The 27,242-nt window shown below is 49.6% G+C and overlaps 1 protein-coding gene across 2 annotated transcripts in view; it reads right to left on the bottom strand.

The window, feature by feature from the left end:
• The window catches only part of TBL1X (transducin beta like 1 X-linked), a 228,298-nt gene extending 205,647 nt beyond the window's left edge, over positions 1-22,651 (bottom strand). Inside the window, exon 1 of one of the 2 annotated variants that reach the window (XM_082864435.1) lies at positions 22,411-22,651. The gene's annotated coding sequence lies outside the window, so the exon portion shown is untranslated. Of the gene's footprint in view, positions 1-20,920; positions 21,783-22,410 lie in introns of those variants that run through there. The other variant, XM_082864436.1, reaches the window with a different exon arrangement.
• Between the last annotated feature and the right edge of the window lie 4,591 nt (positions 22,652-27,242).

Raw genomic sequence — 27,242 nt, 5'->3', positions numbered from 1 at the left:
ATGCCACAACGAAAGATCCCGCAAGTGCGACTAAGATCCAGCGCAGCCAATAAATAAATAAATACATACATACATACATAATACATGCATACATACATGCATACATGCATACATACATACATACATATGTACATAAGTGAGTAAGTCCGGGGGATTCAACGTAATACATGACTGTAGTTAACAATACTGGAGAGTATATCTGAACGTTGCTAAGAGAATAAATCTTAAAAGTTCTCATCACGGGACTTCCCTGGTGGCGCAGTGGTTAAGAATCTGCCTGCCAATGCAGGGGACACGGGTTTGAGCCCTGGTCCGGGAAGATCCCACATGTATCCCACGGGCGGAGCAACTAAGCCCGTGTGCCACAACTACTGAGGCCGTGTGCCACAACTACTGAAGTCCACGCACCTACAGCCCGTGCTCCGCAACAAGAGAAGCCACCGCAATGAGAAGTCCACGCACCGCAACGAAGAGTAGCCCCCGCTCGTCGCAACTAGAGAAAGCCCGCGTACAGCAACGAAGACCCAACGTGCCCAAAAATAAATAAATAAAGATTAAAGAAAAATGTTCTCATCACAAGAAAAAGAAATGAGTAACTATGTGTGATGATGGATGTTAACTAAACCTACTGTGGTGATCACATCACAATGTTTACATATATCAAATAATTATGTTACACACCTTCGGCTAATACGTTATATGTCAATTATATCTCAATTTTTAAAAAATGAAATGAAAATAGAAAAGGACAGTTGAAGGATGGAACTGTCTCTGTGGGTCCTGACCCCCCGCCCCTGCATCCCACAAGCCAGGAGATGTCTTTTCTCAACAGGGAATCAGGAAGGACAAAAGCCTTGCTCTCACAACTACTGTACTAAAGACACAATCAAGGAGAACCATTTCATTTAAACAGCGCTCAACCGAAGGAGAAAAGAGAGAGAACGAAAGGGAGAAATAGAAAGTTCTGCACAACAGAGTTACTTCCGTAACTTGCTGGTCGCCCCGAGAGGTGATACTTGGCTGATCTGATGACAGCCCATTCTAGGTGACACAGCATCCTCTAGAGCAAGTGCTTCCCCAGCCAGCTTTTTAGCAGGAAATCTCTATTTGCTTGCTGTGCACGACGATGCGGGTGGGAATAGACAGGCTTTCACTCACTCACAGCACTGTCCTCTGCTTGTCCCGCCAGCAAGTCAAATCCCCTGATTTTTTTTTCATACCCTCAACATTTCAATCACCAAAATAAAACAACACTTGTGTGAGAGGAGGAAGGAGGCTGTCAGCCTCTCAATGACACGGCTCCCTCCTCTAATGAGGTCAAAACTTTCTTTTGGCCACAAAGCAACCGAGTGTCAACACGCGAAGCATCAGCCCCCAAAGACTGGACACAGAATTTACAGCAAGAGACAAAGGCTGGTCCATGGAAACATGATAAGCGACCCTTAACCACGCAGCACAACGTGCACTGCAAAGGACACCATGAGCAACTGACCCGTAATTACCACGTGCTTGCTACGGTGCAGGGCCGAAAGGAAACCTAAGGCGTGATCTCTGCTGTCAAGGACTTGCAGTCTTGCTGGTAAGGAAAGAGAAAATACATGCGTAAGAGAAACAGTGGGCGAAAGGCCACCTGGAAAAAAGAGTATTAAGCTCATAATGGAAATCTCCTGATGAAAAACAGATTTTCCAACACCAAATAAATGGTCCATTTATTAGGCTGTGCAAAAAAAATTAATAAAATTTAAAGAATTAATATGGTACAAAGCCAATGAGAATAAGTCACAGAAATCACAGAGACGTAGCCAAGACCCTTGGGCTGTAACCTGCTTCCACACAGCCATCTGGGAGAGATTAAACAAGTCCTTTTTCCTCGGGAGGGCTTTATGTCTTTATATGGAAAGGACTGCCAATTGCCCTTCCCAGTGAAGACAGTCCTGCAAGATGTGGTACTCAAACTTCAAAGTGCACGACAGTCACCTGGAAACTGCATCTGTGCAGGGCTCTTCAGCCTGGGCACATGTGGACCCAGGCCAGGTAACTCCTTGTGGGGGGCCGTCCTGTGCACTGTTCCATGCTGAGCAGCGTCCCTGGCCTCTACCCACTAGATGCCAGGAGCACCCTCTCCCCTAGTTAACTACAACAGAATGTCTCCAGATGTTGCCAGATGTCCCTGGGGGGACATGATTGCCCCCCCACCTCCCCCCACCACCACCTGCCCAGCTGAGAGCCCCTGTTCTAAGATGGAACCAAGGAAGCTACATAGTTCATAGTTCACAAGCACCTGCTGCTTCCAACATCCACCTACGGGGCTATTTTCCTGGATATAACTGGGTGCATCAGTCTCGTCCACTGGGGTCATCTTCCTTCCCACACACCAACAGGGCAGAAGGTATCACAATCCCGCTTCTTCCCTCTTGCCTCTTAACACACGTGCCTTTTGCCCCCTTTGCTGTGTGACTCTGCATGACCTCCCGACTAGAACAGCCCTCCCCAGCCCATGGATGTGGGATCTGGCCACGACACTTACTCTGGTCAACGAGCATTAGTGGGAAGGACAGGCAGAGGTTTTAAACGTGACTGCGTGATGTAGCTTGGCTTCTTCTTATACCAGATAGGAGGGGCAGAAGTACATGCCCCAAGAGGCTACTAGCCTCAGAAGGAGGAGACTAGGAGCTCAGTCCTAAACCCAGCCCAGAGCCTGACCAGGCCTCCCTGATCCCACCCAGCTGAGCCCAGAAGAGCCACACCTCACCACCCACTGACCAGTAAGCAAGAAATAAGTGCTTGGTGCTCTTTTCAGCAGCACATATATTAAAACTGGAAAGATACAGGGATTAACATGGCCCCTGTACAAGGGTAACAAAAATTCATGAAGCATTCCATATTTTTGATGGAAACTAAACTTTCGGTGGTGAGCACGCTCCAGCATACAGAGATGTCAAAATACAGTACTGTACACATAAAACTTACATGTTATAAACCGTTACCTCAATTTAAAAAAATTCTGTAAAGAAATAAGTGCTTGTTTCTGTAAGCCTTTGTATGCAGGGGTGCTGTTTGTTACACATCATCAGCAAAGCAGAAAGCTGATACACTCTCCAAATATTTCTGAACCAAAATGCTGATTAACAAGTGGATATTATTATGACTTTTCTGTCCCTACCCCCACCTGTCTTCCTCCACTCTTGTATGGAGCCACAAACCCACCAATTCAGTCCCCATAAAGGCACACATGGTATCTTTGAAGTCCTGGGGGCCAGGTCCCACTCTTCTCACATCGTGGTGGTCTTTCCCACAGCTGACTCAGACTGTGAGACACTAACTCCAGGGAATAGTTCTGTCAGAGTCCCCGAGAGACCCTCAAACTGACAGTGGCAGGGCCACCCACCAACTATGGAGTTCTTGGGAAGGAGAGGCTCTAGACATACAAATGTGTTCGACCAGCACCAAAAATCCCAGGTCCTTCCAAGACAGAAAACAAGCGGGTGTGCTCAGAGGTAAATCAAGACTCAGCCAGTGGCTGCACCTCAGTAAAAGGCAGGCACACCGACCAAACAGCTCCATGACTTCTGAATCATTCAAGAGACAAACAGCAAATATTAAATAAATACACAAACCTTGCAGGGCTCAGAGGAACAAATTAAGAGACAGAAACAAAGGAAACAAGTCTCCTTGAAGACAGTCAATGGAGCCAGAGAATAATGGCCCCCAGACAGTCCCATGCCCTAATCCCTGGGCCCTGTGACAGTGTTACCGTGCATGGCAAAAAGGACTCTGCAGATGCGATGAAGTTAAGGATGCTGAGGAGGGGAGATTACCTTGGATATGGGGGGGGGGGCGGGCAATGTAATCACGTGAGCCCTAAAAAGTGGGCAATCTCTCCAGGCTGTGGTCAGAGAGACACGTGACCAAAGAGGAATGATCAGAGAGATGCTGCACTGCTGGCTTTGAAGATGGAAGAAGGGGCCATGAGCCAGGGAATGCAGGAGGCCTCTAGAAGCAGGAAGAGGCAAGGACTGGCTTCTCCCGAAAGCCTCTGGAAAAGAAGGCGGCCCCACTGACACAGTGAGACCCATCTCAGACTTGCAACCTCTGGAACTATAAGATAACAGAGTGGAGTTGTTCAAGTCAGGAAGTTTGGGGTCATCTGTCCCAAGAGTGACAGGAAACTAACACAGTCAATTATAAGATCAACGGAGAAAACACACATGACCTTCAGCCTTACCAATAAGCTCTCTGTTCACGGCACAGACACCCCAGAAAGTCGTGCCTATGGAGAGCTGGAGAAAAATCAGCCTCCATATTCTCCCACCTGACCCCGGAACGGTAATTTATGGCTCTACACAGGCAGAAGGCTTATACATTCAGAAGAGTAAACAACTCCACGACTCTGTTTCAGTCTACGCCGGCGTTGTGGCTTCAGGGAGGCCCCAGAACGCAGCCAAAGTCTAGCTGGTTGGAACCCCGTGACCCCAGAGCAACTTCACACTACCCCCTTGGGAACTACAGGCTTCCTATGCCTCACACCAAGAAAGGACCCTCTAAAATCCCATCCGGGGACTTCTCTGGTGGCTCAGTGGTTAAGAATCCGCCTGCCAATGCAGGTTCGAGCCCCGGCCCGGGAAGATCCCACATGCCGCGGGGCAGCTAAACCTGTGCGCCACAACTACTGAGACTGCGCTCTAGGGCCCACGAGCCACAACTACTGAGCCCACGCGCCACCACTACTGAAGCCCACATGCCCTGGAGGCCGCGTGCCGCCAACTACTGAGCCTGTGTGCTGCAACTACTGAAGCCCGTGGGCCTAGAGCCCGTGCTCCACAACAAGAGAAGCCACCGCAATGAGAAGCCCGCGCACCGCAACGACGAGTAGCCCCCGCTCGCCGCAACTAGAGAAAGCCTGCACACAGCAAAGAAGACCCAGTGCGGCCAAAAATAAATTTAAAAAATAAAATGCCATCCAAAAGGCAGCACAAAAGAGGGGTCAGCAGACACAGCTTTAACTGACCAAAACTGTTTTCTAGGTTGAACTTTAGGGGAAGAGATGGAACTAAAGAGAAGGAGAAGGCAGATACAGTGTACGCCCAATTGGAAGCTGAACTGGAAATGGTCTTATAAACATGGCTCCTTCTGTGAACCGTTTTCCATTTCAACGTCATCTGAAAGGAGCAGCCCGTGCCCCGGGTTTACCCAGCCCGTAACATTCTTCCACCTGATTCCCCACCCCAGGCCCCAAGCCCTCCTTGATTACCCAGAGATTCCACAAAACGTTCACCAAGAAACTGGAATAACACACACTACAACACGGACACGCCTCAAAGACCTAACGCTAAGGGAAGAAAGCTAGACAGCAAAGGGTACATATTGTGTGATTCCATTTATAGAAGATGTCCGGAATAGGCAAATCCACAGGGACAAAAAGCAGATCATTGGTTGCCAGGGGCTGGGTGGAGAGGGGATTTGGGAAGTGATGGCTTAATGGGTAAGGGGTTTCTTTCAGGGTGATAAAAATGCTACAGAATTAGACAGTGGTGATGACCGCACAACTCTGTAAAAATACCAGGAAAGTACTGAGTTATACACACTTTGAATGAGTGAGTTGCATGGTATGTAAGTTATATCTCAATAAAGCTGTCATATTAAAAAATAGGAGAAGAAGAGAGAGGAAGAGGAAACAACCACTAAGATATCAGCCAATGATTACAAGTCACTGCAAACTTTAAAAAATTTAACCATCCCAAGGAGGTTAGTTTACTTAACAAGCCTGCAATCCTGCGCACCAGCCCACTCCACAGTAAAGATTCTGGAACGCCTGAGCAGAGGTCGGTAGCAAACTGTGACCAGAGGTGGTTTATGGAACGGGCTGAGGAGCAAAGTGGGACGCCTGGGGCTCATGATGAAATGCAGGAAGACGATTCTGCAAAAGTAACCATTCTCAGTAATTTAAAGCAACCCTCTATAATGAAAGTATTCTCTCTCTCCAAAATAAAAAAACAATGGTAACAAATACACTGGCTACGGCAGCAAATGTCTACTGATAACTTCCGGCTGCTCCAGGTCAGCCGATTCAGATTAGACTCCCGAAAAGCAAACTGAAAGTAAAATACGTTGACTGGCTTGGGCTGGCTGTTTCAGACGGGAGGGGATGGGATGGAGAAAGGATGGGTATTGCTCCCCTGTGAGAGGAAAGGCGGGTGAGCAGCCTTAAGACTGCAGTGGACCCAGCAGCATGGGGAGCCCCTGGCGCAGGGCCTGGGTCCAATCCCGCCCCACCTGGGCCTGGACCATTTCCTCAGAAGGTGACCCCGGCAACCGCAGACAGGGCGCCAGTTAGATCCCACAAGAGTCGGCAGGGTATCACGGCTGGCGCTTGGCGTTCATCAGCACGCCGACCCACGCATCCCGAGTTATTCCTGGCATTAGCCCCTTGGCATAATAAGGAAGCCAAGAGGAAAGACGGACACATCCAAGCGTACAGAAATGGGAAGCCTGGTGGTTAAGACCATGAGCAACGTTAAGGAACAGAGTCTAGGAGAGGACTGTTTGGAGCAACTAACAGCCCCAGTCTACGAAGACCCCCTCTAAGGCACGCGCGGGCCTCAGACCAGGAGCTGGTGTCAGCTGGGGACTCGCTGGGGACGCAGGGTCTCGGGCCCCGCCCAGATTTACTGACTCAGAAATTCTGGGGACGGGGCCTGGCAACCTGTGTTTTCACAAGCCCTCCACAGGGCGCTGGTACACAGTGAAGTTTGAGAACCAGTGGTAAGGTCACAAAAATATTTACAGCAGCACTATTCATAACAGCCCCCAAAATGGAAACAACCCAGGTGTCCAACAACGCGTGAATGGATCCACGGTGGTGCGTCCATACCTGATGGAATCCTACCCGGTCATAAGAGGGGATGAATTAGTGGCACAGGGCACCACATGGATAAATCTGAGAATCACCATGCTGAGGGAAAGAAGCCAGGCAAGATAACGAGCACACGTGTGCGATTTCACTGGTACAGAATTCTAGCATATGCAAACCAACCCATCTAGTAATAGAAAGCCATCAATGGTTGCCCGGAGGTGGGGGGAAGCAGAGAGAGATTACAGAGAGGCACAGGGAAATGTGGAAGCCACGAAAACACGTGTTATCTTGATACGCACGTGTCCGAGAAGCCAGCACCACACTCAAGACAGCAAACATAGGAGAAAACTGATGACCGTGCACACCTTATATACGCCTGGTTTACTGTACTTCAATTATACCTTAACAAAGTGGTAAAAAAAAGCTAGCAAGCAGATGGTGCAAAACCAGTGTAATATGATCCCACATAGATAAAAACGCAAGACTACACAGTTGTACATGGACAGCTGAACATGCCAGAAACCGAATCTACCACATCACACTGTGGACTGCTAATATCGGTTATTCTGCCGGAGGAGCTGGAAGTTACAACCCCACAGTGCGGGGATTCAGGGAAATCAGCATATTCTTAGGTATCACCTTAGAAACAGGACCGAGCTTAGAACAGGAAAAAGAAACAAAACCCAGAATCTGTTCAGAGGAAAAGCCTTGCATTTTGGAAGCCCCCAAAGCAAGGCCGGCTGCAGGGGTGCAGGCAGGGAGAGGGCCCCCCCCCTCGGGTAGAAACAAGTGCAGCAGGGGTGCGGGGCAGCTCCTGCTGGGAGATGCAGGGCAGAGAAGGGGACGCACGCAGGTAAGCGGGCTGGGGCCCAGGCAGGGGGCCCTGAACTTCTCAGGGGGCTCAAAGGTTGACCAGATGAAGAGAACAAAGGGTGGAGGCCTGGCTATTGTGACACCCTGCACACTGCACGCTCCGCACTCCGCACAGCAAATGAAAACCCTATAGAAACCAAGAGAAACCAAAACCCCGGAGGGCCGTAAGCAGATGCACTGAAAGGCTGGGCTCCCGGCAGCCACTCCCTTCCAGCACAGTCAGCAATTGGAGAGGCTTCACTCAGGATCTTCCGCCCTCCTTTCTCAGTTCTTGGGGAAGAGATAAGGATGACGTGCGATTTCCAGATCAAACCCCAGACGTCGTGTAATTTCGCTGTTTATTTGTAAATGAATACTTCTAAAGGAATTTCTTTTCCCTCTAAAGTTAGCTCCCAAAACCTTGCTTGTCCTTTGCTGTAGAAGAAGATCCATATTTCCCTGGAATGTATGAGGACGGAAAGATTTCCCAACTTCTCTAAGTCTGATGCGGGTTTTAGTCCTTCAACTTTACCAAGCCTTCAACCACGAGATTCAAGCTTCTAAGGCAGGACACTTGACCTCGGCACTAATGACCTCTTGGGTTGAGTAATTCTTTGTGGGCCTTGGGGCCTCATCCCCCTGCATTACAGGATGCTGGGCAGCGCCCCTGACCTCTATCCACTAGATGCCACCGACACCCCTTCCCCATTGGTAACAACCAGAAAGGCCCCCAGACATTGTCCAGCGTCCCTTGGGAGCAAAACTGCCCTTGGTGGAGGACCACTGAGCTAAGGTATATCCCGACCAAGATGGAACTTCCGTCAAAGTCAAACATCCAGTGCCATGAAAGAAACAGGACGGCATTTCAAGAAGGAGGCAGCAGGGGCATGGAGGGTTGACTGCCCTATTGCTGTGTCCTGGGTTCTCCAGGGACTGAGTCCATCACTGTAAACGCAGTTCCTTTTCCAGACTCCGCACCTATCCAATGCAGCCCTTTATGCACGATTCTTCACGATTAGTATGACCCTAAATATACGACGAACTCCTCTAGCTTCACAGTTTGCTGACTACAAGTAAACGTTTCTCTCTCTCTTTTTTGGGGGGACGTGCCGCAAGGGCATGCGGGATCTTAGTTCACCAACCAGGGATCAAACCTGTGCCCCCTGCAATGGAAGCGCAAAGTCTTAACTACTGAACTGCCAGGGAAGTCCCTAAACATAAAAGTTTTTTTCTTTCTTTTCTTTTAACACCTTTATTGGGGTATAACTGCTTTACAACGGTGTGTTAGTTTCTGCTGTATAACAAAGTGAATCAGTTATACATATACATATGTTCCCAGATCTCTTCTCTCTTGTGTCTCCCTCCCTCCCACCCTCCCTATCCCACCCCTCCAGGTGGTCACAAAGCACCGAGCTGATCTCCCTGTGCCATGCGGCTACTTCCCACTAGCTATCTACCTCACGTTTGGTAGTGTATATATGTCCATGCCTCTCTCTCGCTTTGTCACAGCTCACCCTTCCCCCTCCCCATATCCTCAAGTCCGTTCTCTAGTAGGTCTGTGTCTTTATTCCTGCCATATGACCCAGCAATCCCACTACTGGGCATATACCCTGAGAAAACCATAATTCAAAAAGAGACATGTACCAAAATGTTCATTGCAGCTCTATTTACAATAGCCAGGACATGGAAGCAACCTAAGTGCCCATCATCGGATGAATGGATAAAGAAGATGTGGTACATATATACAATGGAATATTACTCAGCCATAAAAAGAAACGAAATCGAGCTATTTGTAATGAGGTGGATAGACCTAGAGTCTGTCATACAGAGTGAAGTCAGAAAGAGAGAGACAACTACCGTAGGCTAACACATATATATAGAATTTAAGAAAGAAAAAATGTCACGAAGAAGCTAGGGGTGAGACGGGAATAAAGACCTTTTTGTCTTTCCACAGAGCTACGTACTTCCTACATGGCTCCGCCTTGAGAGCCTGCAACCAACCCATCACTACCCTGATCTTACAGGGAGGACACCAAGGCTCCCCGTGCGGCCCTGCACTCTCCCCAGGTACCCCTCTCCTGGAGAGGGGGCGGGGAAGGTTCACTAAATCACCTCCCACCACCGGGTTCCGAGCAAAGGGAAATCTACAGAGGCAGAAAGGAGACTAGTGGCTGCCTGGGGCTGGCAGGGGGCGCAGGAACGGATGACATGCCATTCCTGAAGACGGGAGCGATCTTACTGTGGAATGAAAATGCTTGAAACCTGGATGATGACCGAAGACTGCACCACTCGGTAAAATGACTAAAAATCACTGAAACTGTACACTTGAAGTGGGTGCTTTTTTTGGTATGTAATTTACACCTCAGTAACACGGTTCCTGAAAATCAACTAGACCTTAAACAGGATTTAGAGATCTGCGTGAAATTTATCACCACAGGTGGCCATCTACAGCCATCCCAAGGCAAAGCAAACATCTATGGCAAACCCAAATGAAACAAAGTATCACACAGCTTGCAAAAGGAATGACAGCCCAACCTGAATCTACAGTGTGTCCAACTCAATACTAGGAACTACAGAACAGCCGAACTGCCCAATGGCAGCAGTGCGGACACAGAGAAATTCCGCTCTGATGAACATCCGGGCCACCAGAAACCCATACAGAAAAATACATTCCTTGTCCAAATATAGAACATTCAATGGAAAAGCAAACACAACAGGTAATTCAAGAAGGTTGAACATACTCTTCGATAGCAAACTATGAACCAAACCCAAACTTCCCTTAAAGCAAAAGCCACGCAGAAAAATGGGACCCCAGGGCTTCCCTGGTGGCGCAGCGGTTGAGAATCTGCCTGCCAATGCAGGGGACACGGGTTTGAGCCCTGGTGTGGGAAGATCCCACATGCCGCGGAGCAACTAGGCCCATGTGCCACAACTACTGAGCCTGTGTGTCTGGAGCTTGTGCTCCGCAACAAGAGAGGTCGGGACAGTGAGAGGCCCGCACACCGCGATGAAAAGTGGCCCCCGCTCTCCGCAACCAGAGAAAGCCCTCACACGGAAACGAAGACCCAACACAGCCAAAAATAAATATAAATAAATAAAAATTTTAAAAAAAATGGGACCCCAGCTTACCCCTCTGTTGTGCCAGGAGCTGAGAAAATTAAAATTCACAAAGGACAGCTTATTCTGTGCACCATTTCATGTTTAAATACGAATTGGGAAATAGTGAAAACATACAGTCTCTAGTTTTACTCAGTTAACTTTTCTGGAAACACAGGATGATCCAAAAATTACATAATGGAATTAAAAACTATTAACTATTAGGTGGACAGACGCTGTACTGCCTGAGAGAAAAAGGAAATATTTCCATGACCTAATCGTATCCTGTATTTAGTTTGAGTATACTAATGTAATTAACCAGGGGTGTACAATTTCGCTAACTTCAAACTTCCAGTGGTAAAGCCTCACATACAATTATCTGAACCACAACTGATTTTTATTTTTGTGGGAAAATGAAGATAGCTGATTTTAATAACCCAAGCTTCCCAAGAAGAGTAACTGCCTCCCTGACGGAAATGATGTGAGTGGTAATTCACACCACCACAGACTCATCTGTTTTCAGATCTTCCCTCAAAGGTTAGCATACTTGGAGATTTCACGTCCCGTTGACGCAAACATTTGGTGCTACTGTTCCCCTACATTCCTGCTCTGTACACCTGTGCCTCTAACTCCCAGAGGGTATACATAGGTCTCTGCACTTCATGAGTACCTGAGGTATGCATTTAGGAAATAAAATCAAATTTTGTGCCCACTTCTGCGAACAGTCTCAGGATGGGGCTAGTCTCCGATACATCTCTGAATATTATTTAGGGTAATTTGGCTGGCAAATAATCAAATGAATAACTATTAGAAAATTATCATCAACAAAGACAGAAAAAGATTCCTGTCCAGACCTGAAGCGACTGACCAGTGTCTAGCTGACCTGCTGGCAAGAAGAAGTCAGGACACGGACAAGGCTCAAGGAAACCGGCTAAAAGCAAAAGACTTTGTGTAATTTCTCCCTCCTCTTAGATGGGCAGGCACGGGGCAGACAAAGGACATTCCCAAAGACTTTCATTAAAACTAAATTTGTTACGGGAGCTTAAATGTCCTGATCTCTGGAGAGCAGAGACAGAGGTGCATAATGTAGATGTCAAAAATTCTACTTCCTGGGAATTCCCTGGCTGTCCAGTGGTTGGAACTCCGTGCGTTCACTGCCGAGGGCCTGGAGGGCCTGGGTTCGATCCCTGGTGGGGGAACTAAGATCCCGCAGGCCACGTGATGCAGACAAAAAAAAAAAAAAATCTACCTCCTGCTTCTCCTCTCTTCACAGTAGGTGCGTTCTGAATATTACTGTAAAGAGAAGCAATTTTTTTTTTAAGTAGGAGATAAATATATCAGTTCACCAAAGGACAAATGAATGTCCACGTGGATCCTGACGGCTATGAAATGATGTGTGGCCCTGGTGCCCCGACGGTACAGAGAACAAGACAAACGTCAGCTTTCCTTTACATACAGAGCTATGCTGCAAACTCCTTATCCACAAAGGGCAAAACAGGCACAAACACCGAAAATCACACACAAAACCGAAGCTAACGTACCAATCATTTCAAATTAAACAAACAAAAAGGCTGGTGCGGAAACCTGGAACTACTTGCGGTCGACACTTAGCATCATGAAAATCAAAGCTTCAGCCGTTCTCAGCAAACGACCTCAGCCAAAGACCTGCAGTTTGGAGGTGAGTTCTACGTCTCACCTCCACAGGCCACAATGTGGTCTGGGGTGTGAATGTAACTCTTGTATTTATTTACTCTCTGTAACACCAGTAATACAGCATCAACCAAAATGACAGTTTTCTCTTTTAAAAAGCCTCTAATGTGAAATGCAAAAAATAAAAGATTTAATAACAACCACGATGGATGAAATATGTTTCTGGAAGAAAACAACAACAAATAAACAGCCAGACTGAAGGCACCAGAGACTTTTATCACAACCCAGTTCCAGCGCTATCTCCCATCTTTTAAAGTTTGAATCACGTATTTGACAAAAAGCCTGGTTCCTGGGAGCCCTGAGGGCATCCGTCAATGAAAGCAGCTGATTTATAAACAGAATTAAGTGATTATGAAAACACTGCGGCGTCATGAAATGCTTAAAAAGCACAGCATTGTTCCAAAGTTTCCTCGTGCACCTGCAACTGAGATATTGTCATCTGGTTCTGAAACGCAAATATTTTTTCAGCTTTAAAAACGCGCACAATCCTGTGGATCCAAAACGTGCACAGCACCCTGTCAGCGTATGTTCCTTCTTCCCCAAATCACGTCATTAACAGCTGTGCCTCTGGAGGTACGTCCAATCTCTAAGCTGTCAGATCTCAGTCACAACACATGTGTGTGTGTATACACACACACACACGCGCGCACACACACACACACACACACGCACACACACACTCCGTGGCAGGTGAAGCCAGACAGAAAAAGGGGAATACATCTGTGTCCCACTTTATTAAGGGACTTCTATATCAGCCCCTCTCACCTCTGGGGACCCCATCGGCGATCTCTAGATGCTTTTTCACTGCATGTCCCTCTCAGTGAAAACCTTTTAAGCATTAACTCCAACTCACGTAACGTATTAACTAGAGATAACACTCAACGATCATTATATGCATTTCTCATAGACCACAAATAGACATTTTGTAACTATTACATAAAAATAAATAAACAGAGAACTTAAGTTTCTTCCTGCACTCCAGTAAATCTCATTGTCACTGCCAGAGATATGATATCCAGTCCACTTGGGAGCCCACTTTGTGAATTAAAACCGGAGACAAGGCATTTCTGTCACCCTCTGCCCCAACTAAAGGTGGAGACTATTGGTTTCAAGGAAATGTCCTAGGAGGCCCATGAAATTTACCAGAGTCCCATGAAATCTATCAGGCGAGTCTAATTTCCACAGGCCTCTCCCCTTGTTCTCATCTGGTCTACAACAATTTCTGTGATGCACTGGACACAATGAGATCATTACTTCTTATTTTCATCAACTTCTGAGCTGAGTGCCCCTCCAACGCTGTTTCTCCTAGCAAGGCTTTTTGAAGAATTACGCTACAGATCTCTAGAAATTGTTGAAACTGGCACAGAATCATCGTGCGTCTTAGAAATAGAAACCTAATGTGATATTTTTTCATAATCAAATTAGGAGCTAAACCAAAGCGTGTCTCCCAAGACTGACCTGTGACTGTCAGAGACTGGCAACCGTTGTTTTTACATTGATAACTGTGAATACTTGAGTCTTTACCAACACAGAGTTGGCATTCAAGTTTCAAGGGATTAAAATGCCTGATAAGATTCTGCTGTAAAAAGAACCTAAGGCAAGGACCCAAGTTTATTCTGTCTCCTAAATAAATCAAATGGTAGAGACATCAATTCTCTACTCAGTTGCTTTTCTAAATACAACCTAAAACTCGGCAACCACCTGGAACTTTATAGGTGCTGAGAATTATGTTTTCATACCGGTGCTACAGATGTCTGCATCATATGAACGGGGTAACATCCCTCCAGCTCCACTTTCTCATTTCTCATCTTCAAACGGATGTCAAGATAACAAGGGTACCTCGAAGGGTAGAGTTGATCCGGCTAAGCTAAAAATCACCCCAACGCACTAGAAACAAAAAGCACTGCTCAGTTACACATAATTTTCTCCAGTTCCCAATCGTGACTTACGTGGTCTTACCATATTAAAGTATCTGTTATTACTGATTTAAGAAATAAAATGGCATCACATACAGTAAGCTTCTTTTGCCCGAATTTCCATCTATCGGCAAGTTTAAACAAGCAGAAGTGTTTGCAAACTGGATACCGGATGTTCACACAGACTCTAAAGCCCAATGACAACGGGCAAGTCTGTAATAGTTATGAGTTAAGCTCTCCAAGAAGCGGACAGTGTCCCTCTAGCCTTGCTTCAACATGGATGAGGTTGGGTGTCCAGGTTGCAGTAGACATGAGGAAAGCCTTCAGTATCTTGGAGAGAGAGAAGGTGATCACGCCGGCGGGGGGGGGGGGGGGGGGGGGGGGGTGGGGGGGGGGGGTGGGCGCCGGGAGAGTGCTCACCTCCTCCTGCCTCTGTATTCTCCCTGGGGGTTGGCGGAAAGTATTCCAGAAAGGAAAGTGCTCAGGGCTGGCTATCTGGGGTCATTTTCTGGGTTCCAGGCTCAAAAGAAGTAAGCAAAGAAAACTCTCATGTTTTCTTTTCAGGATTCCAGCTCCATCCACCACGATAGGAAAAAATGACAGGAATTCAAGGCAGAGACACTCTCTTCTAAACACTATGAATTTTGCCGTGAGCATTGTTTGTGCTTATTTTACGGGGTCTCCTGAGACTGGGAAACTACAACACTCATAAGAGTTATTCAGAGGCACCCCACAGCCCAAAGTGTCTTCTGAACTGCTCGGGCTTTTTTTTACAGTAACTTAGCGATGTTAAGCTGAATACTGTTTACTTCAATCATGGGTAAAACGATAGTTAAAGCATGGAACATAGTTTACCCAAACTGCTAGTTAATATAAAACCACAATAATCCTTAACCTACAAAAGTGTTTTAAAAAAAAAAAGAGCCCACGCAACATTTAACGTGTGCCTTTTCCACATTACAATCCGCACACACGGGGTAGGAGAGGCCTCAAGATCAGCTCATCAAGCCTTTCACTTACAAGTGAGGACACACACAGGTTCAACAACTTCACACAAGCAGGCGGGCAACCCAAGGCAGGACACAACTGACCCAGACGCCAGGCGAAGGATCCTCTAGAAAACACGATATTCCTTATTCGATCACAAATAGTGAAATTACGACCCAAGGTAAAATTCCGGTTCACCACCACACAGAAACATAGATGTAGGAATTCATTTCTACAACAAACTAATGCAAACACAACTGGATATTTTTAGCGCACTTTACGGTCACGTTATCAACCCACTGGGAAAACCACGCCTCTTAATGTGTGTCCTGTTTTTGAAACTAAAGACATGAGTCTAACCTACTGATACATTTTACATAGTACTGCTCCAAAAAGTCTCTGAAAGTGCATCCAAAAATGTCCCATCTCAACTGATTTGGCAGCAACAATCAACTGGCGTAGGAAATGTGCAAATCCTACAGGCGGCTCCAACACGACACCTGATACTTTTTCACTATGATTTCTTACAAGTATTAAGAAACTCTAAGTTTTGGCTTTTCCTTGCTTTTGATAAAATCCACAGTGCAAAATCATTCTGAGGAAAACACACGGGCCCAAGTGTGCTACAGTATAAAATTCATGAGTCAAGGAAGGTGCTGGAAGAGTGGAGAGATTCACTATTAGGCATTTCATCCTGAGTTAAAATGCGATTACCAAGACCAGGAGAGCGGAGCTGATGGGCAGGTGCCCCAGGTTAGGGGCTGAGGGAGTGGGGAGTGTGGAGGCAAAGCACCGCGGACACCTCTGGGGTAACGGAATTTAGTTGTTTGGTATCCTGATGATGGTGGTGGTTACAGAAATTTAAGCATGCTGAAATTCATAATTTATCATATAGTAAATTTAGGAAATATATAGAGGATATACATGTGTCTGTATATAGCACGTGTGTGTGTTTGTGTGCGTATGCCAGCCCTGAAATTTAACTTAAGGGTGGGGGTGGGGAGGGGAGATAAGAAAAGCAAGCAAGCCATTGATGGAGACCACCGTAACTAAAGAAGATATATTATTATTTTTGTCATCATTGGATATTTCCACACCAATTCCCAGCTTCAGAGTAGAGGAAAACCTAAGGACACTGAGCTCCAAGCATGATAAGAATCCTCCTTCTGTTAATACAAGCCTGAGAAACAGATTTTATTTTCTTTCTCTCTCAAGAAGAAACCTAAGGCTAGAGAAGGTAACGGATGTGCCCAGAGGCAGTGAGTGCATGGTGAACTGGCTGCAAACCAGGTTTCCCTGCGACCACGTCCCCGACCCCATGACCACAGGAGCCCACAGGGCCCCCAACCAGGCTGGGCCTGGCGCTCCTCTGGGGGGGGGGGGTCACAGGACACGGGGCCACGGGCTGGCTCCGGAGTACCAGACTCCAGGTGCCAGCTGTGCCCAGCCCTGGAAGAGGGCCCCACTGCAGGTCCGCACCCAGCTGCCCCCCGCCCTTCCCGAATCAACTATTCACAGGAGAGGACAGGGCCTGAAACGGGAGCCAAGGTCCTGCAAGCAGCAAACACCTCCCACCCTGACCTGTCCCCGCCCACCTCCCACCCTGACCTGTCCCCGCCCTCCCAAACGGAGGTTACCCCGAGGCCAGGTTAACCGACATTTAGCTGGGCACAGAGAGGGTCCGAAAACAGGAGACAGGAACCGGTGCTCCCCTGATAAATACCCAAGTCCCAAGAAGCCGACCAAAAGTGAGACCTGGTCAATCTGCAATGACATCAGCAAAACCAACAGGAAGGCGCCATGCAGGAGCGCTGGCATCGGGGGCTCTAAAATACTCCAGTTGAGACAGAGCTCAGGGGACTCGGAGCGCCCCCCCTCCCGTCCCCAACACCTCCTGGCCTTGCGCCGCTCCCGTTTCTTTCTTCTCAAAGGCCATCCGCTTCCCGCCGCCTCCTTTCCCTTCTCATTTACTTCCTAATGTATCCCAAAATGGCCTACGGGAGCCGTGAGAACCCCAGCGCCGGATACCTATCTTGACGTCCACCCGCCCGTGGACCTTGCTCGAAACAGGACTGCACAGCTGAACTCAGGGCTGGTGTCTCCACCCTAGTATCACGGGCATCCAGCAACGGGGCGTTCTCTGGGGTGGGTCTGTCCCGTGCCCTGTGGGATGTTACGCAGCATCCACGGACCTCCCGCACCCCCCCCCCCCGGGATGCCAGGAACATCACCGTCCCCCTCCCCCAACGTGTGACAACCACACGTCTCCAGACATTGCCAAAAGCTGCTTGACGGTAGGGGACCAAACTGCCCTGAGAACCGTGGGCTGACTACAAGCTTCCAGAGTTCAACGCTGAACAGACGGCCTCCGTGAACAACCATCTCCTCTACCTTCGTCTCTAAGTCACCCTTTCTCTCGAGCCTGCGAGTCGCCCTCCAGCTCGACCTCTTCCCGCCAAGGACCAAGAAGAAACCAAAGCCATGGAAACGGAACCCAGCTTCCTCTATCAGAAGAAAATACTCTGTCCTCTGTTTTCAAGTTTAAATTTGCTCCGATTTAACTTTTCAATGGCTTCCAGTTCACATCTGCCATCTTCAATCAGGCGGCGGATTCCCAATAAATATCTGATGCCGGCGATAACCGCATGGGAAGGCTTTGCAGGAGGCGGCCGCCTCCATGGCCAAGTTCCCGGGGAGCACACTCCTTAATGACGGCATTTTCCCCCTGAGGTCTGAAACTCATTTTCTCAGAGCAGGCTCTCTTTTCCGTCTATAAACATGTTGCCTGTCTGTCCCTTCCCACACCCAGCATTCATTTTGGTTGCTGGGTCTCTTTCTGCTAATGTGGCCAGGGCCATCCGGTTGGTCGAGCCCCATGGAAAGGATGGACAGGACGCAAGGGCCAAGGAGGGCCAGACCCGAGGGAAAAACTCACATCCAGTCTCCACTCAAGAGGCCAGTTACTTCCTTCACGCTAAACATAGTTATGGAAAAAAAAAAAAGTTTATCTTTCCAACTTAAAAAAATGTTTACAAAATGACTTTAGTCTTGCTTCCCGATTGAAACGATTTTTTAAATGTCTTGGGTGGTGAAAGATGAACAACTTATTGGAAGTCACGTACTCTTCTTACAGGAGAAAAAGGGGGCAAATGCAAGGTATCGGGGACACCACACCTGGGGCGGTCTCGCCTCACAGGGCAGAGCGATCGTGCTTGTCCTCTGGCCTGGGTCAGGCCTGGCAATAACCACGTGTGCAGAGCCCAAGACGCAGACACCTGGCGGAAAGCTCAGAGGGGGCAGCCTCAGGGTTGGGGTGTGGGGTCCTCCCTCCCAATAGGTAACTGAGGAACGGTCTGAACTCCTGACACTCGGGACCTACGTGAGATGGCTCTGGGGGCCTGGCTTCCCTCTGCAGGAACCCATTGCCCGCCTCTGGAAGAGAATCATGGATATCCCAGGTGTCTCAAAGGCTTGACAGGTCACAGCAGTCCTGAGGCAAGGCAAGAGTGAGGACAAATGGCAGAGGGCGATCTGGGAAGTCACCTCTCACAGATGCAAAACTGGGTTTTCCCCCCCAACCACAAATAAAATTTCTAATAGGCTGCTATAAAAAAATACAAAAGACTATGCAAAGAACACACCAGCTAAGTAATAAAAATAACATCCTGACTCAGGGACCCGTCTACAGGAAACGGCCAGCACTCAGCCACTTTTTAAAAATACTCTGACTACTGTTGAGCCTCACTTTGTTGGAAGGATTCCCGATCAGCCTTTTAACAACAGAAGATTTTGTCCTCAAGAAATTAAAACTTGAGGCCTAAACTTGGGGGGAGGAGTAGGTAGCCCATGGTGAGCAAGGCTTTAAACGTAGCAGGTAAGGCCTCTAATCACCTACGTGGGGCTTCACTGACGGTGACACCTTGGGCTCCCCACCACCCCGAGAGATGTGCGCCGCGACACACACAAAGGCGGGCCACGTGGGGACTGGCTATGCCATTTTTCAGATGGGGAAACTGAGGCAGAGAGCCACTAAATGCCATGTCCAAGGTTAAATACTCAGTGAGAGACTCTAGCTTGGAGTTCTGGTTTTCTAAATCAAAAGTGATCCAAACCACCTCAATCTAAAAAACCACAGCTGTCAAATCTCACTGAAATCACTTTCCTAGGTCACCTGCTAGCTGAAATGCGCCTGCCTTTCTTTTTAAAGTCTACCAGTAAATTATTTCAAACTCTTACAGCCTCTCCCCTCCTCCCACAAAAAGTAGACTAACTCTCTTTACTGCCTTCTTTATTAATCCTTACTTGCAGTAACTATAGAGAATCTCCCTCCAATAGAACGTTCTGCAAGTTCTGCGCTGTCCCAATATGGCGGCCACTAGCTACACACATCTATTGAGTATGTGAATTATGGGTAAAGCACTGAAACAACAGAGTTGTTTATTTTAGTAACAACAGAATGGTTACTGAATTTTAGTTAATTTGAATCTAAATATGCACATGTTGGCTAGTGGCTGCCACACTGGATAATTAAGCTATAGACGAAAACAATCTTTCCACTGTGGTGGACATTTCATGATTTCTGTTGAGATTCATCTAGGTGTATAAACAGATTTCAATGTAGGTTCTTCTGTGTGGGAGGGAGGGAGGGAGGGAGGGAGGGAGAGAGAAATTGTGTGTGTGTGTAATTTAACGAGCTTGTCTCCAAGTGGGAAGATTCACACAATGTATACACAGGAAGGCAAGATAACACCAAGCTTAAGAGGTGGGCTTTCGGAATCAAACAATCCTCCCTCCACCATGTATTAGCAAGTCAGTGGACTGTGAAGCAGGATGGAAATAACTGCTGCACACAGGGTAGTAAGTGCGTGTAAAATCCTCACTGCACGGCATTAGAGTAACATTAGGAAAATGATTCTACCTGCACAATACCAACAGCTAAAACTTACAGGCAGCTCTGTAGTTTTCAAAAAACTTACACTTACATTCCCTCTTTCTGTCCTTGCACTACCCAATGAGTACCACGATTTCAGTTCCCGTTTTTATTTTTACACACATAGAAAACGACACTCAGAAAAGTTACAGGATTTGAAGGTCAACAGTAGAGCACAACAACAGGGTGGGCCCTTTCACTAGTTCCGGCCAAACGGGGACAAAGACTGCTTTTCTAGCAAAGCATGGTGTCCTGATGCAGGTGGACTCAGGGGCTCTATTCCCCTTTCTGCTGGCTAGAGCTGAAACCCTCCTAACAGCCCACCCAGGTAGACTCATGACGCCATCACACAGATGAGAAAACTGAGACTCCCTTGGTTAAAGGTAAAGACTCGAGACCAACTAGGACGCCACACGCTTCATTTAAACACCCAAACCTTCGGGAGGGGTGAGCTTGGGAAGACTTAAGGGTCAAGGTGCGAAATTTAAATGGGGGGTGTTGACAATTCCTGGAGTGACTTAAGCCCCGGACAGAAACACAAGAAGAGCCAGCCTGAGAAGATCCAGTGACACGCACCCTGCTGTGCACAACACCAAATCAACACCTGAAGTCTCCATTTTCATCCCACAGGTGTGCGTTCCCTTCAGGTCTGGAATATCCTTAAGGGGCGATCTTCGTAAGTGGGTCAAGTGATGCACTTCAACTTTTCATCCCTGGACTCATTATCCAGCTGGGGGGTTTTCCACGAAAATCTGCCGGACGTTTGAGATATTAACATCCCTTAACATAAAAGCGTCATCTTCACCTCTCAACTGTTCCAAACTCAACATTCGCCCCCCACCCCCATCGCGTCTTTCCTAGGAATGACTAGTTGTAAACTTCTCATAAAATCGTCCTGGGCCATTTCCTACCCCGAGGCCACCGTTCAGGACTGAAGAGGGGCGCTCCCCTCCCCCTCCCCCTCCCAGGCTGGAGTCCCGCCCCTCCCCTTGCAGGTTAACCCAGGGACCCAGGCGGCGCTCCTGGAGAGAAAAACATCCAGCAGTCAGGTCAAACCACATGTGACAAAGCAAAGCAGAAACCGTGGCACAAGGGACAGACCTGGAGCTTGTTTCTTTGGGGGTTCTGCTCTACAACATCAGCGACAGAAAAGAAAAAAAAAAACCCACCTCCGACTCTAACTTTGTGGAATTTCCAAAGCGAGGGGCTCGGAAAATGCGAGGCCGTGCTAAGAACGAGCCCTGGCGCGGGCCTCACAGCGCACGGACAGCGCACGTGAAGGGCAGGCCCTAACCCAGCGCCCGCAACTGTCACAGACCCGGCGACCTCCGGCGACCCCCGAAGGCGCGCACCACCCCGTTCCGAAAACCGGCCCCCGTGGGCAAGGTCCCCCTGGGGAGCAGCGCCCGGGACGCGAATCTGGAGGCACCCCTCCCCCAGCCCGGGAGCAACAGGTCTGCAGCCTCCCCAGGCCGCGCTCCGCAGACCCGGCCAGACCAGGGACGCCCCCCGTCCGCCGAAGTCGCCCCCAGCCCGCGCTCCTCGCTCGGGCTGGGGATCTCCCGACTTCGTTGACAGTTTCTGCGCCTCAGAAACTGACCCGCCCAGGGCCCGCGCCGCCGCGCTTCCAGCCGGCCCGGGACTGGCCGGCCCGCGCCCGGGGATGAATGGGGCTCCCCTCCCCCCACAGGGGATCCCGCGGCGGCGCAGGTCCGTCCAGCCAGCCCCGGTTTGGGCAGACAAAGGGGCACCGGGGGACAAATCGAGCGCTTCCTCAAACTTGCCGGCCGCCTCCCCCTCCCCGAAACAAAGGAGCCCCCCCAGCCTCCGCCCGCCCCCAACGCGCCGGCACTTTGGGGAGCAGCCAAAACGGGGTATTGTGCAGCCTGCAGGGAGCGCGCCGCACCCCAGCCCAAGCCCGGGAGACACTGGGGGACCTGCCCCTCCAGAGCCCCGGAGGCGGCCGGAGCGTGTGGGAGCCCCGGGCCGCCGGTCTGACCCCGGAGGGAGGGAACCGCCGGCCCCCACGCGGGACAAGTTCGCGCCACCCCGCCCCGCACACTCACCTCGCCGCGAGCAGCGCAACTTGCGGCGGCGCCGCCGCCCCGAACCTCCCTCCGGCCGGCCGTCTCCGAGCCCGGGCCGTGCCGCGGCCGAGGAGGGCCCGGCGCCCGGAGCAGCCGCGCGCCGCCCCCGGGCCGCCCCCGCCCCGCCGCAGCCGAGTCCCCGAGAGGCGCGGGCGCTGGAAAGTTTCGGATGCCGAATGGCGGCCGAGGGCGCTGCGGCGGCGGCGGCGGCGGCGGCAGCAGCGGCGGGGCGGGGGCGCTGGCGGCACCTCGCTCCCGAGCGCAGAGTGCGGGGGGGGGGGCTGGGGCGGGAGCGGTGGCGGCGGCAGAGGGCGGGACGGCGGGAGGGACCGGCACGGGCAGTGACCTCCGGGGGGAGCGGCCGCCAGCGCGCCGACCCCGGCCGGGAGGACTGCCAGGGAGGCCGCCTCCGCCGCCGGGCCGGCCCCTCCCCCCACGGCCCCCAGCCCGCACCCTCCCCCACCGCCCGGGGACTCGAGCCCGGGTCCCCCCCCGAGCCCCCCCCACGCCCGGGGGGAGGGGCGCGTCCCAAGCTGGTCCCTCCCCCACGGAGGGTGAGGACACCAGGCCTGCCCTCCCCCACAGCCACGAGGGGGAGAGTCCGCCCCCAACAGCCCCTCCCCCAGGGCTCCAGGGAAGACTCGCGTCCCGGCCCGCCCCGCCCCCACGGCGGGGTAACCTGCGACCCTCCCCCGTCCCTCACCCCTGACTCTGCTCTCCCCGCCGCGCCCGGAGTGGCTGAAGGGAATCCGGGTCTCCCTAGTGTATCCGAACCCCGTCCCTCCCTCGTGGCCTCCATGCGGGCGGAAGGAGACGCAGGCCTGTGCCCACCCCGTCCTAGGCCCGGACCCAGCCAGCACGGGACAGGAGCCTGGTCACCAGCACCGCGGTTTCCAGGGGAGGGGGGAACCGGGCCAGCGCTCTGTTACCCTCCCCCACCTCCAAGAAGCAGCCGCCCAGCTGCCCTAGCAGAACCCCTGCAACCTGCCTGAGGACGCCGCTCCCTCAAAATCGGCGGCCGGGAGGGCACCCCATTGGTCTCCTCCCCTCCCCGGAAAAGTGGGGGCCCAGGGGGAGCCTCGACCTTTGCAAAATGCCTCCAGCGAAGAGCCGGCAGTGCGTGGGGAGAAAGAAACTCGGGCCCAACGGGGTGGAGGCTCCCGGCGGGGGCAGGGGGAAGAAGCCGGGCCCTCGGGCCTTCTCACCCCCGCCCCCGCCCGGAGGCGTCGGGCGTCGGGCCCCGGCCAAGTGCTAAGGTTGCCGCAGCTCGCTCGGCCCAGCCCTGGTGAACCCGAGGCCCCAGCTCTCCTGCCTCCCCTCCTGCTTGGTGACAACTGCCCCCCACTCGAGGCCTGAGTTCACTTAAACAGACATCTGCACCCACCCGCCGGCACCTTGGGTGTCTGCTTTGCCGAACATTTTAGAATAAGTTTGCCCCTCCCTTTGGCGTGTAAGGAGCTTCACCCCAAGAGCCCAGTACACACTCAGCGTTTTACACTGGAACCTCACTTGCTCCTTGCTGGGATACGGGGCCATTTGCTGCACTGGTTCTGCGGAGAGGGGGCCCGAGGTGAGTGTTTAAGGGGTTGGTCCTCCATCAAAAAGGCAGACTAAAAATTATGCTGCCAAATATTGCTGTGAAACGTCAGTGATGTAAAACGACGGTTGCTGCACATTATTATTAGAGCACATCAATAAAAGATACACTTACACAGTCTCCATAATTGTGAATCAGCAGAATAGATTTTGCCTTATTTTGTATCAGTTGCCATTCAAGGCCCCCCAAAAGGACGTGGTGGGACCTTCCCTTGAGCCTGCCCGTCGTCGCTCCCGGGCTCCTTGGGCTTGTGAGGACTGACGCTGAGGTATTAACAGGCAATCGAAAAACCAGGGGGGCAACAGAAAACCCGAGCGAGCTACTGATGCAACCCTGCCCCGGTTACACGTGCTTCCCTTCCCCCACCGCCTGCTGGTGGGAGCGCTGCGTTTTTTCCGCCTGTAGGGTCACATTGTGGTTGATTGATTCTCCTTTCGCCTTGCTCAGTCATTCAGATTTGGAAAGTAAATAACAAGTTGACATCATTACAGCTCTCGGCTTTACCGGGACACGGCCCCCGGCTACCGCACACTCTCGAGTAGCCGCGCAGCCAAACTGGCCCACTGGCTTGCCAGCCGTGCTCGTCGTTAGCCGCTTGGAAATTGCGAACTGAACACGATGAAAAGGTTCCTTGGTATGTTTTGATTACTTGGCAGACGCCAATCATTTAAAGTATGAGAAAGCGGTGGAAATCCTCGCTTCCAAACTAGGACCCGGCGTGACTACTTTTTTTTTTTACAGCTGGTCTTCCGTAGCTAACAATGCAAGGGAGCTTGGAATCCATCTTGCCTGTTTGATCGTGTCCCAATAATCCCAACGGTCTTCTTGCAAGTATGGAGTCGAGCACTTTGATCACAGACTCCTAGGAGCCCCCCGGGACTCTGTAAGACCTCAGACAGGAAAGGCGACCCCCTACATTTATCCTAATAACACCGAGAAATTCCACCTTCTGAATGCTAGATGGGTGGTAGGAACGTGTTAAATTAGACTATCTTATTTAATATGTTTTGCAGATTTTTCGAATGGTGTAAGAAGAAAGGGGAAAAAGCACATTAAAGTAGAGCAGGAAAGGAGCTAGTGCGTTCTGACAAAAGTATAAAGGTTAATTTGGAGGCCATGAGCAGCAAGGATCTACACAGGTATCCACTGCACAATATCTATATTCCAAACAAGTATTTTTGTTTGCTGTTGCAGAGAGCTGGAATACAAGAATCCGCTCGCAACAAATGCAATCAGTATTCCCCCTAAACAGTAGCCAAATGTTTAGTAAAAAGGCAGCAGGAACCCACACAAATATAGTCAACTAATTTTTGACAAAACAGCAAAGGTATTTCAATGGAGAAAGAATATCCTTTTTAACAAATGGTGCTGAAACAACAGACATCCATAGACAAAACAAACAAAAAAATTAATCTAGCCCAGACCTCAAGGCTTTTCACGGAAGCTAACTTAAAATTGATCATGGGCCTAAATGTAAAAAGCAAAAACATAAAACTCCTGGAAGATAACGTAGGAGAAAATCTAGACGACCTTGGTTTTAGCAGTGAGTTTTTAGATACAACACCAAAAACATGATCCATGGAAAAAAAAAAACTGATGAACTGGACTTATTGAAATTAAAAACTTCTGCTCTGCAAAAGACACTGTTAATGGAAAGACAAACCACAGACCAGGAAGTAATATTTGCAAAATCCATATCTGATAAAGGATTATATCCAAAATATGCAAAGAACGCTCAAAACTCAACAATAAGAAAACAATACAGAATAAAAATGGGCCAAAGAGCTGGAAAAAAGAACAACTCATCAAAGAGATATACAGATGGCAAACAAGCCTATGAAAAGATGCAGCATATCACATATCACAATGAAATTGCACATTAAGACAAACTTCGGGGAATTCCCTGGCCATTCAGGGGTTAGGACTTGGTGCTTTCATTGCCAGGGCTGTGTTCTGTCCCTGGTCTTGGGAGTAAGATCCCACAAGCCACGCAGCTCGGCAAAATATCGAACGCCAACCGGATGCCGAGCAACAGGAACTCCTACGCGTTGCTGGTGGGAATGCAAAACGTAAGGCCACTGTGGAAGAGTCTGGCAGTCTCTTACAAAGCAAAACATACGATCCAGCACCCGTGCTCCTAGGTATTTACCCAACTAAGTTGAAAACTTATGTCTACACAAAAACCCGCACAGGAATGTTCAGCAGTTTTACTCCCCAAACACCGAAAGCAACCAAGATGGTCCTCAGTAGGTGAATGGATAAACTGTGGCACATCCATACAATAGAATATCATTCTGCAACAAAAAGAAATGAGCTATCAGGGCATGTAAAGACAAGGAGGAACTTTAAACGCCTATCACTAAGTGAAAGAAGCCAATCTGAAAAGTCTACATACTGTATGAGTCCAACTCTACGACATTCTAGAAAAGGCAAAACTGAGAAGATCAGTGGTTGCCAGGGGTTCTGGGGATGGGAAAGAAGGGACGAATACGGGGAACACGAGGGATTTTCAGGGCAGTCAGTGGATTCTGCATGATACTGTAGTGGCAGATACATGACATTTTGCATTTGTCCAAACAGGTAGACCTGTACAGAACCAGAAGTGAGCTCTAATGTCAGCTGTGGATTTTATCAGTATTGATTCATTCACTGTAACAAAGGTACTACTCTTACACAAAAGGTGTTAACACTGGAAATGGTGTGTGGGAGGAGGAAAATTGGGAACTCTCTGTACTATATGCTAAACCGTTCTGTACATCTAAAACGGCTCTTTAAAAAAAAGTATTATTTTTTTTTAAAAAAAGACGGTAGGAAGAGGTGTTAAACTTCTCTTGAGAATTACTGCCCAGTTTTCATTGAATCCAATATGTAATTTCATCGAGGCCCATCTGATGTTCTATGGCTCCTAACGCATAGGCTGATATTTGTTTCCATGACTGGCCGACTCACAAAGGCCTGAGAGTCCAGGATTCATTCGTGTGCTCCACGGCACAGTGACCTCTCGGGGATGTTTGCAGAGCATGTCTCAGCTTTGAGGAAGCATCTGCCACAGGCAGAAATGAAGAAGGGGGGTGTGCTCCCCAACTTCACGTACAAACTTCTGGCCGAGGTCTGCTTCGGGGCTTGCTTCTAATTTTCCTCAGGGAGACTGGAACCGAAACTACAAAGGGAGCCGGTTGTATCAGGTGGTAGCACGTGGTGAACGTACTTGGAG

This window comes from Leucopleurus acutus, assembly GCF_964270905.1.
Source record: "Leucopleurus acutus genome assembly, chromosome: X".
Lineage (NCBI taxonomy): Eukaryota > Metazoa > Chordata > Mammalia > Artiodactyla > Delphinidae > Leucopleurus > Leucopleurus acutus.
Note: the sequence above shows the minus strand (reverse complement) of the source record. Positions and strands in the feature narration are given on the sequence as shown.